A 13,276-nucleotide genomic window follows, 5' to 3' on the forward strand; every position below is an offset into this window, starting at 1 on the left:
TGTCCTTGGAGGTGGCATGCTTCCTGCACCTGAAAATGATATTCCCATATAGGGTGAGCCACAGCCCAGTAGAAATACACTAAACCAACCATGGACAATGACTAAAACATTAGCAATTGATAGTTGGTCAACACTGATACAATCACATAAATTACATATTTATGTCAACGACTTACAAGTCCCAATTACTTTTCATTTTCCCTTTTTCGACAGATAAGCATGCTAGCTCTATCATTATTTCCACAGATATGTATAAAAACTATATCTCACATTCAGATAAGCATAAAAGCTATATCCACATTCTCTACAGATATGTATATCAACAATATCCACAGATAAGCATACAAGCTGTATCCACACTTCACAAAGATAAGCATAGGAGCTCTATCTTCACTTCTCTAGACAAGCATATGAGCTCTGTCTACGGAGTTCATCCCCTATCTCCTCCAAATACCTATCCGGTTTAGAGGTACATCCCCTATCTTCCCCTAAACCGCGGAGTACATCCCCTATCTCCTCCTCTACACATAACGTATACAAACACATTGGTTCTATATACAATCACCCAATACATACAGTTAATGTATTCTATCAACCGTCAAGTTCCATGATACAATTCATTGATTAGTTTCAGTTTGCCTAATCATCATGCATTGTCTACAACAATCACGACTATCCTCCACCGATAGCCCAAAGCAGTTATTTCTAAAACAGAAAATAAATGCACAAATGGATATTCAATCAACATTTCATTTCCTCATTTCTCACCAATTAATTATCCCAATTAATTAAACAATGTAATTAGGCCATTTTCCATAATTACCATTTCAACCCTTAGGTCCCATTTTCATCAATGATTCAACGATCATTCCATTTTTCTATGCCAAACATGCATCTAGGTTTATTATGAATAAAACCCCAACCTTTGTAAAATTACACAAAAGCCCCAAACGTTCACAAAATTACTAAACCAAGCCCAACATCTCAAAATACCAAAATTTAAAGACAAAACCCATAGAGAGGAGTAGGTTATCCCTACCTCAAATTCGGAGTCCCAAAGGAGAAGACGACAAAACCCAACGTGCTCCAAAACCCGAGATTTTCAGATTAAAATGAAGCCCTCGACGATCAACAACTTTTTTGTAAAGGCCAAAGGTGAGTAAATCACTCTTACTAGATCAAAACCTAGAGAGAAGGTAGTATCTAGAGAGAAAGACTCAACAATGGTGTTTTTGGAAAAGTAAGAGAGAGAAGAGAAAGCAAAAAGTGATTTGGAAAGTCACAACTTCGGGTCTTTAACCCAGGTCTCCGCTCGAGCGTAAAACACCCCGCTCGAGCGGCCACTCACAGACTTACGCTCGAGCGGCCAACCTCCCGCTCGAGCGCAGAATGCACTCGCTCAGCACTTTGCAGAAACAGACCTACGCTCGAGCTGCCAATCCTACGCTCGAGCGTACAACACTGCACAACAAATACTGGATGGGTGTATTCCCCGCTCGAGCGCCAACATCTCCGCTCGAGCGTACAGGCCAAAATCTGGGCAACTAGTTTTGGCCTCTAAACTCAACCAACCTGAAACAAAACCGCCCAACACATCCTATAACTCAAATATGTAGTATAAAAGGATGTAAACAAGATAATAAACCACTACCAACATCCACGGACACATGTCCGGATCACTATACAACAAGGGTAAGCCCGGGATCGCTATACTCTGCGTATGCTCTCTCTCTCTCTCTCTCTCTCTCGGTCTCTGTATATATATATATATATATAGATGAATGTCTATATATATAAATCTGTATATATATGCAATGTATATAAATCTATATATATATATATATATCTGAAATCTGTCTATATATATATATATAAATCTGTCTATATATATAAATCTGTCTATATATGTATAAATCAGTTAATCTTAATCTGAAATCTGTTTATTGTATTTAAATCTTAATTTTTTTTATAAATCTGTTTATTGTATTTAAAATAATCTTAAATAACTGTTTATTGGTTTATTGGTTTATATATATCTGTTTATTATGGTTTATAAATCTGTTTATAAATCTATTTTATTGGTTTATAAATCTGTTTATTGTATATAAAATAATCTTAAATAATCAGATTTCAGAGATGTCTATATATATCTGTTTATTGGTTTATTTAAAATACAATAAATAGATTTCAGAGATGTCTATATAAATCTGTCTATATATACAATAATCTTAAAATACAGTACCATAATAAATCTGTTTATTATGATAGAATTTCTTCCTTTTTTTTTTGTATTTTTGATATCATACACATGTAATGGTTCGATTACAAATTTAAATTGCAAATGTTTAAATAAGTCATAAAAATATTTAAGAAAAAATAAAAAAAATACAAAAAAAAAAAAACAGGATTTTAACCCTTATAATAAAATAAATCTTAAAATTTTAATTTAATTAATTTAAACCTTAAATAGGAATTTTAGACATTTCGTTAATTTGCCAAATAGGATGTCGAGTGAATATTTATGTGTAGGTATTATATTTAGAGTTACTTTGGTGAGATATTCTTGTGGATGTGTACAGATGATGGATAAGAGTTGGATTGATTTGCCAAATAGGATGTCGAGTGAATACATTAATGGGATTGATGAATTCCTTGTGTCTGCCTACACCAATAGGGTTGAAGGTTCGATGATCAGTTGTCCGTGTAGGAAGTGTGAGAATCGATACTATTTTGTACGAGATGGTGTACGGGAGCATATGATTTTGAATGGTTTTTTTAAAAAATACAAACATTGGATTAATCATGGGGAATCTTACATATCTCTGCATAGTAATCGAGAGAATGAAACATTAGCTAATTTAGACATTGGAGATGATATGATTGGAATGATACAAGGGGCTATGGGAAATCCACATGCCGGTACAAGTGTTGAGGGTGATGAACCACAGGAGCCTGATCCCCGTGCATCTGAACCCCAGCTCGGTCCAAATGCAGAGACTGCAAAGTATTTCAAACTTCTTCAAGATGCACAAAGTGAATTGTATCCGGGTTATCAGAAGTTCACATCTTTGTCATTCATTGTTCGACTTCTACATTTGAAGGTGCTTAATCAGTGGACGGACAAGTCTGCTGACATGTTGCTTGAGTTATTGAATGAGGCGTTTCCGTTAGGTGTGAAACTCCCGGACTCATATTCTAAAGCTCAAAAGGTCACAACAGATTTGGGCTTCACGTATGAGACGTGGGATGCATGTCCCAACAGTTGCATGTTGTTTCGAAACGAGGACGCCAATCTTGATAAATGTGTCATATGCAACAGTTCTAGATGGAAATCAAATGGTGATGGTGGTTCAAATGGTCCTAACACAGGTGGCAAACAAATAGCTGCAAAACAGATGAGGTATTTTCCTTTAAAGTCAAGGTTGCAGAGGTTGTTTATGTCATCCAAGACGGCCAAGTTAATGAGATGGCATGCAGAGGAACGAACTGATGATGGTGTCTTCAGGCATCCTGCTGACTCCCTTGCATGGAAAGATTTTGACCGTCGGAATATTGACTTTAGTAATGATTGCCGAAGTGTAAGGCTTGGCTTAGCATCTGATGGTTTTAACCCATTCAGGACGATGAACATAGTTCATAGCACTTGGCCTGTTGTGCTCATTCCATACAACTTGCCGCCATGGATGTGCATGAAGCAACCATTTCTAATTTTATCCGTGCTTATTGACGGCCCGAAAGGACCTGGTGACAAGATTGATGTTTATATGCAACCGTTGATTGAGGAGTTGAAAGAACTATGGAATGAGGGTGTGTCAACATTTGATGCATCAACAAATCAAATGTTTCAAATGCATGCAGCTTTACTGTGGACAATTAGTGATTTTCCTGCATACGCAAACTTGTCAGGATGGAGCACTAAAGGAGAATATGCATGTCCTTGTTGCAATAAGGAAACTACATCGTGTTGGTTGAAGCATAGTAGGAAACAATCATACTTGGGTCATCGCAGATTTTTACCTACTGGCCATAAATTCCGGAAGGATAAAGTATCATTTGATGGTAGTCGGGAAGTCAGACTCAAACCAAAATTGTTGTCTGGAACTGAGATGTTGCTACAATTAGAATCTGAGGGTATTTTAACCCAATACAATAGGGATGACCTTAAGGAGAGGCATAGGAGACAGGTAGAGAAGGAGAAAGCTGGACATCGCACCCATAGTTGGAAGAAAAAGAGTATCTTTTATGAATTGCCATATTGGGAGCACAATCTAATAAGACACAACCTCGATGTGATGCATATAGAGAAGAATGTTTGTGACAATGTGTTGTGGACAATATTAGGGGTTGCAGGAAAATCGAAGGATGGTGTTAATGCTCGGCGTGATTTACAAGATATGAATATTAGAAAACCCCTACATTTGCAGTTAAGAGGGTCGAATAAAGCCTATTTACCACCAGCACAATTCACGATGACCAAGGATGAGAAAGATTTGTTCTTGAAAGTGTTGAAGGAAGTAAGAGTTCCCGACGGGTATTCATCCAATATATCACGTCATGTGCGCTTACATGATAGAAGCATTGGGGGTCTTAAGAGCCACGATAGTCATATTCTGATGCAACAACTTATTCCATTGGCTATTCGCAGATCGTTATCGAAGTATGTAATTGAACCCTTGATTGAATTGAGCAATTTCTTTAGACAATTGTGTTCGAAAGTGAATTGTGTGACAGATTTGCAATATATTAAAGATCGTATCGCTGTAACACTTTGTCATCTAGAGAAAATATTTCCTCCGAGTTTTTCTGATATAATGAAGCACTTGCCTATACATCTAGCTGATGAAGCGTTATTGGGTGGAGCGATTCAGTTTCGATGGATGTATCCAATTGAGAGGTATCTTCTTACTTTGAAGCAATACGTGCGTAATAGAGCTCGTCCTGAAGGATCAATTGGTAAAGGATATCTTATGGAAGAATGCATGAATTTTTGTGCACAATATCTCAGTGATGTGGAAACCAAATCTAGTCGACCCGTGAGGAACTATAGTGGTGCTGATAATTTGGGTCATGCTACTGGTGAAAACACAAGCTTTTATCTTGATAATACTTCTTGGGTACAAGCTCATCGGTACATCTTATGCAATACAAGCGCGGTTCAACCATTCATAAAGTAGGTTAAGTCACTCACTCAATATTTTATTATGTTTTATTGAATTTTCAACTAAAATTTTTGTATGGCTAAAATTTCAATCTACACAGCAAACACCTTGAAGTACTTAAGCTCAAAATGCCTCGTGTCGACGATCATCAACTTCGGCGTGAACATTTTGAAACTTTTCACATTTGGTTCAAGGAACATGTATGTATTTAACTCTATAGATTCTAGTTACTTAAGTCGATCTACATTTTAAATTTTACATTTCGTGTTAAATAGGTCCAAACTTTGCGAAGGACTACTGATGTCATACTTTCTGAAGAGATTATTCTATTGGCAAATGGTCCTCATAACCTGGCAAGGAGGTTCAACGGGTATATACTGAATGGGTTTCGGTATCGAGTAAAGGCCATGGATGATCGTCGAGCCATACAAAATTGTGGTGTAGCTTTGAAGGCAGATACCATAAGTTATGCTAGTCGAAAAGACAAGAATCCTCGTCTGGGGTCTGTGTACTATTATGGGCAATTGACAGATATTGTTGAGATTCGATATTCCAATGAGAAGAAACATGTGTTGTTTAAGTGTGATTAGATTGACAACATTCACGGAAAGAAAGAAGATGTCTTCAATTTCACGTTGGTGAACTTCAATCATTTGTTGTACCGAGATGATCGAATTACCAATGAACCTTTCATCTTGGCGTCCCAAGCAGAGTAAGTTTGGTATGTTGCAGACCCGTTACAACCAGACTGGCAAGTCATGGTGAAGATGTCTCAAAGAGGTTTATTTGATATGAGTTCAACTGATCCACAAATCGAGCCATACATGAGCCAACAATTGGAAGAAAATATAATGCTTCGTGATGAAGAAGTTGGTTGGGTGAGGGAAGCCGCAGAAGGGGAAACAGTTGATGTTCAAATAGGCTGATATGTAATCAATATTAGTAATTCAATTAAGGCCAAGGTTGTAGTTAATCATCAATTTCTTAATTTACTTTGTCTTTGTAATTGTATTAGTTCAATTCATGTCATATTATAGTTGATGACAAACCATTGTCTATGTTTCTAATGTCAATTAATGTTATATTGCTTGCAGATTATTATGGGAAGGAAGAGGAAGCCTGATCATCCCCGGCGCATGATGTCTGATGTGCTACATAACAGGACATCAGTAGCACCACCATTAGAGGAGGCATCACATCGGCCAGCATCGGAGGGGCCATTAGTGCCACCACCATCTGAGGGGCCATTACCACCGTATCGACCACCATCAGTGGCACCACAGCAGCTACCATGTACTCAGCCTCCACGCCTACCATCGGTGCGTCCACCATCAATGGCACCACAGCAGCTATCATCATCAGCTTATGAGCCATCCGCAGGTATTTAAATTTGCTTTGATTTGCATGAAAATTATTTACACATACATTTATTTATGCTCATTATATATAACTTGTTTATTCTCATTGTATTTTGCAGACCCTTCGACTTCTTCACAGCCCACATCAGGTTTATTTGATATGATTTGTGTTCACATTATTTAAATTTGCATTTGGTTGTTACCATTGCATATTGTTTATTATTATTGTATATCGCAGGTCATATTAGTTCTTCATCAACCTCAACTAGGCGTGGTAGAGGATGTGCCAAGGGCATTAAAGAGTGGGGTACTAGTAAAAAGCTGCACATACAATTTGATGGAAATTACTGCCCCATAGGGGATAACGTGGCCAAGTTAACTACTCAACTTGGCATTATTGTCCGGAATGGTAACATTGTTCCTTTTACTTTTGTTAACTGGAACAGTGTGCCTGATGATATTGTTGATGCTATCTGGAAGGATGTGAAGGTAAAAGTATATTTTTGTCCACAAATTCGAATTCCAAATTTGTGTTATACTTAGCCTTAAACTTTGTGTTTTATAGGACAATTTGAATATATGTCCAGAGGAGTACAAGCCAATCTGCATGAAAAACTGCAACAGCATATGGAATGATCACAAGAACAAGCTTAAGGCTAAGTATTTCAAGCCTAGAAGCTCTGATCCTAATCTGAAGGATGATGTTCCTATGAACGTTGTGCCAAGCCAGTGGGAACAACTTGTGGAGTATTGGCGTACTTCCGATGCTGAGGTATACAATTACGTTATATTTATGATATGTAAACATACAAATCATATTTACATACTTACATTTGTTGAACTTGTTATAGAAAATTGCAAGTAGGAACGCTAAAAATCGGCGAGCTCATGGCATAGCTCATACCACAGGGCGTACTACTTTCTCTCAGATACGGCATGAGGTTTACATTTTATTGTTTTATTTTTGTATATAAATAAATATTGTATATTTGCAAATTATTTGGATTCTAATTTTCATATTTCTAAAAAAAATTTAGATGACCAGTAAGGGGGAGTCTACTGATAAGATGAATGTTTGGCTTATGACACGTAGAGTAGATGACCCAGAGGTTATCCAGACCTTGGTAGTTTCCAAACACCTTTGATTGTATTTAAAGTTTATTTTTTGTGTGTCAACCATCTTAATTTGGCGTATACTTGTGTGTCTTATTCAATACAGGATGAGTTTAATCGTCAACTCTCCATGCTACCTGAGGATGGTCGGACTTTGGAGGCTAGGAATGCCATTTTCCATGAGTTGATAGGTCATGACAGACATGGATATTGTCGCACATACGGGAGAATCGTGCCTCGGAGAGTGGTGTATAAGGATGGTGCTGGGCCATCACAGTCAACACCCCAGCCATCGACTATTGATCAGATCACGCAGCAGGTTCGTGCTGAGCTAAGGGATGAGTTGAGGGAGGAGCTGCGAGCAGAGTTCTCTACACATTTGCAGCAGATGAGAGCTGAGATGATGGCCCTTGTGTCACAGGGGGCGAGTGTGGATCCCAACAGACAGGTTCCATATAAACATCACAATTGTTTGATAGTTCAATTTTCACTCAAGATTATGTATGAAATTCGAATATGATTAACACATTATGCACTGACTAACATAGGTTCCTGATGCATCGAGTAGCCACCGGGCATTTAGGGAATCTGCAGAAGACGAGAATCCATATACACCACCACCAGAAGATCAGGTATAAAATGTATCTTTGCATTCTAAGCTAAAATGCATCTTTGCGTTCTTTACTTGAATTCGAGGCGTTAACGCCCCAAAATCACCAAACGGCGTCGGTTTAGGACAAAACTTGGCACACACGACCTCCTAGGCACGAGAGACTTGTGGGAGAAGACGGGGCTCGAATCGGGTTCCCGGTTTGGGAGTTAGAGTCGGATTTCACTTTAGGCAAACTATTTCTTTAAGAAACTTCTTTTCGAGGCGTTAACGCCCCAAAATCACCAAACAGCGTCGGTTTAGCACGAAACTTGGCACACACGACCTCCTAGGCACGAGAGACTTGTGGGAGAAGACGGGGCTCGAATTGGGTTCCCGGTTTGGGCGTTAGAGCCGGATTTCACTTTAGGCAAATTACTTCTTTAAGAAACTTGAATTCGAGGAGTTAACGCCCCAAAATCACCAAACGGCGTCGGTTTAGCACGAAACTTGGCACACACGACCGCCTAGGCACGAGAGACTTGTGGCAGAAGACGGGGCTCGAATCGGGTTCCCGGTTTGGGAGTTAGAGCCGGATTTCACTTTAGGCAAATTACTTCTTTAAGAAACTTGAATTCGAGGAGTTAACACCCCAAAATCACCAAACGGCGTCGGTTTAGCGCGAAACTTGGCACACACGACCGCCTAGGCACGAGAGACTTGTGGGAGAAGACGGGGCTCGAATCGGGTTCCCGGTTTGGGAGTTAGAGCCGGATTTCACTTTAGGCAAACTACTTCCTTAAGAAACTTGAATTCGAGGAGTTAACGCCACAAAATCACCAAACGGCGTCGGTTTAGCACGAAACATGGCACACACGACCGCCTAGGCACGAGAGACTTGTGGGAGAAGACGGGGCTTGAATCGGGTTCCCGGTTTGAGAGTTAGAGTCGGATTTCACTTTAGGCAAACTACTTCTTTAAGAAACTTCTTTTCGAGGCGTTAACGCCCCAAAATCACCAAACGGCGTCGGTTTAGCACGAAACTTGGGACACACGACCGCCTAGGCACGAGAGACTTGTGGGAGAAGACGGGGCTCGAATCGGGTTCCCGGTTTGGGAGTTAGAGTCGGATTTCACTTTAGGCAAACTACTTCTTTAAGAAACTTCTTTTCGAGGCGTTAACGCCCCAATATCACCAAACGGCGTCGGTTTAGCACGAAACTTGGCACACACGACTGCCTAGGCACGAGAGACTTGTGGGAGAAGACGGGGCTCGAATCGGGTTCCCGATTTGGGAGTTAGAGCTGGATTTCACTTTAGGCAAATTACTTCTTTAAGAAACATGAATTCGAGGAGTTAACGCCCCAAAATCACCAAACGGCGTCAGTTTAGCACGAAACATGGCACACACGACTGCCTAGGCACGAGAGACTTGTGGGAGAAGACGGCGCTCGAATCGGGTTCCCGGTTTGGGAGTTAGAGCCGGATTTCACTTTAGGCAAATTACTTCTTTAAGAAACTTGAATTCGAGGAGTTAACACCCCAAAATCACCAAACGGCATCGGTTTAGCACGAAACTTGGCACACACGACTGCCTAGGCACGAGAGACTTGTGGGAGAAGACGGGGCTCGAATCGGGTTCCCGGTTTGGGAGTTAGAGCCGGATTTCACTTTAGGCAAACTATTTCCTTAAGAAACTTGAATTCGAGGATTTAACGCCCCAAAATCACCAAACGGCGTCGGTTTAGCATGAAACTTGGCACACACGACCGCCTAGGCACGAGAGACTTGTGGGAGAAGACGGGGCTAGAATCGGGTTCCCGGTTTGGGAGTTAGAGTCGGATTTCACTTTAGGCAAACTACTTCCTTAAGAAACTTGAATTCGAGGAGTTAACGCCCCAAAATCACGAAACGGAATCGGTTTAGCACGAAACTTGGCACACACGACCGCCTAGGCACGAGAGACTTGTGGGAGAAGACGGGGCTCGAATCGGGTTCCCGGTTTGGGAGTTAGAGCCCGATTTCACTTTTGGCAAACTACTTCCTTCAGAAACTTGAATTCGAGGAGTTAACGCCCCAAAATCACCAAACGGCGTCGGTTTAGCACGAAACTTTGCACACACGATCTCCTAGGCACGAGAGACTTGTGGGAGAAGACGGGGCTCGAATTGGGTTCCCGGTTTGGGAGTTAGAGCCGGATTTCCCTTTAGGCAAATTACTTCTTTAAGAAACTTGAATTCGTGGAGTTAACGCCCCAAAATCACCAAACGGCGTCGGTTTAGCACGAAACTTGGCACACACGACCGTCTAGGCACGAGAGACTTGTGGGAGAAGACGGGGCTCGAATCGGGTTCCCGGTTTGGGAGTTAGAGTCGGATTTCACTTTAGGCAAATTACTTCTTTAAGAAACTTGAATTCGAGGAGTTAACGTCCCAAAATCACAAAACGGCGTCGGTTTAGCACGAAACTTGGCACACACGACAGCCTAGGCACGAGAGACTTGTGGGAGAAGACGGGGCTCGAATCGGGTTCCCGGTTTGGGAGTTAGAGCCGAATTTCACTTTGGGCAAACTACTTCCTTAAGAAACTTGAATTCGAGGAGTTAACACCACAAAATCACCAAACGGCGTCGGTTTAGCACGAAACATGGCACACACGACCGCCTAGGCACGAGAGACTTGCGGGAGAAGACGGGGCTCGAATCGGGTTCCCGGTTTGGGAGTTAGAGCCGGATTTCACTTTAGGCAAACTACTTCTTTAAGAAACTTCTTTTCGAGGCGTTAACGCCCCAAAATCACCAAACGGCGTCGGTTTAGCACGAAACTTGGCACACACGACCGCCTAGGCACGAGAGACTTGTGGGAGAAGACGGGGCTCGAATCGGGTTCCCGGTTTGGGAGTTAGAGTCGGATTTCACTTTAGGCAAACTACTTCTTTAAGAAACTTCGTTTCGAGGCGTTAACGCCCCAATATCACCAAACAGTGTCGGTTTAGCACGAAACTCGGCACACACGACTGCCTAGGAACGAGAGACTTGTGGGAGAAGACGGGGCTCGAATCGGGTTCCCGATTTGGGAGTTAGAGCCGGATTTCACTTTAGGCAAATTACTTCTTTAAGAAACTTGAATTCGAGGAGTTAACGCCCCAAAATCACCAAACGGCGTCAGTTTAGCACGAAACATGGCACAAACGACCGCCTAGGCACGAGAGACTTGTGGGAGAAGACGGGGCTCGAATCAGGTTCCCGGTTTTGGAGTTAGAGCCGGATTTCACTTTAGGCAAATTACTTCTTTAAGAAACTTGAATTCGAGGAGTTAACGCCACAAAATCACCAAACGGCGTCAGTTTAGCACGAAACATGGCACAAACGACCGCCTAGGCACGAGAGACTTGTGGGAGAAGACGGGGCTCGAATCAGATTCCCGGTTTTGCAGTTAGAGCCGGATTTCACTGTAGGCAAATTACTTCTTTAAGAAACTTGAATTCGAGGAGTTAACGCCCCAAAATCACCAAACGGCATCGGTTTAGCACGAACGTGGCACACACGACCGCCTAGGCACGAGAGACTTGTGGGAGAAGACGGGGCTCGAATCGGGTTCCCGGTGTGAGAGTTAGAGTCGGATTTCACTTTAGGCAAACTACTTCCTTAAGAAACTTGAATTCGAGGATTTAACGCCCCAAAATCACCAAACGGCGTCGGTTTAGCACGAAACTTGGCACACACGACCGCCTAGGCACGAGAGACTTGTGGGAGAAGACGGGGCTCGATTCGGGTTCCCGGTTTGGGAGTTAGAGCCGGATTTCACTTTAGGCAAACTACTTCCTTAAGAAACTTGAATTCGAGGAGTTAACGCCCCAAAATCACCAAACGGCGTCGGTTTAGCACGAAACTTAGCACAAACGACCGCCTAGGCACGAGAGACTTGTGGGAGAAGACGGGGCTCGAATCAGGTTACCGGTTTGGGAGTTAGAGCCGGATTTCACTTTAGGCAAATTACTTCTTTAAGAAACTTGAATTCGAAGAGTTAACGCCCCAAAATCACCAAACGGCATCGGTTTAGCACGAAACTTGGCACACACGACCGCCTAGGCACGAGAGACTTGTGGGAGAAGACAGGGCTCGAATCGGGTTCCCGGTGTGAGAGTTAGAGCCGGATTTCACTTTAGGGAAACTACTTCCTTAAGAAACTTGAATTCGAGGATTTAACGCCCCAAAATCACCAAACGGCGTCGGTTTAGCACGAAACTTGGCACACACGACCGCCTAGGCACGAGAGACTTGTGGGAGAAGACGGGGCTCGAATCGGGTTCCCGGTTTGGGAGTTAGAGTCGGATTTCACTTTAGGCAAACTACTTCTTTAAGAAACTTCTTTTCGAGGCGTTAACGCCCCAATATCACCAAACGGCGTCGGTTTAGCACGAAATTTGGCACACACGACTGCCTAGGCATGAGAGACCTTTGGGAGAAGACGGGGCTCGAATCGGGTTCCCGATTTGGGAGTTAGAGCCGGATTTCACTTTGGGCAAATTACTTCTTTAAGAAACTTGAATTCGAGGAGTTAACGCCCCAAAATCACCAAACGGCGTCAGTTTAGCACGAAACATGGCACACACGACCGCCTAGGCACGAGAGACTTGTGGGAGAAGACGGGGCTCGAATCGGGCTCCCGGTTTGGGTGTTAGAGCCGGATTTCACTTTAGGCAAATTACTTCTTTAAGAAACTTGAATTCGATGAGTTAACGCCCCAAAATCACCAAACGGCATCGGTTTAGCACGAAACTTGGCACACACAACCGCCTAGGCACGAGAGACTTGTGGGAGAAGACGGGGCTCGAATCGGGTTCCCGGTTAGGGAGGATTTCACTTTAGGCAAACTACTTCCTTAAGAAACTTGAATTCGAGGATTTAACGCCCCAAAATCACCAAACGGCGTTAGTTTAGCACGAAACTTGGCACACACGACCGCCTAGGCACGAGAGACTTGTGGGAGAAGACGGGGCTAGAATCGGGTTCCCGGTTTGGGAGTTAGAGCCGGATTTCACTTTAGGCAAACTAC

The sequence above is a fragment of the Camellia sinensis genome, chromosome 1 (assembly GCF_055761805.1).
Source record: "Camellia sinensis isolate YWXY chromosome 1, ASM5576180v1, whole genome shotgun sequence".
In the NCBI taxonomy this organism is placed as follows: Eukaryota; Viridiplantae; Streptophyta; class Magnoliopsida; order Ericales; family Theaceae; genus Camellia; species Camellia sinensis.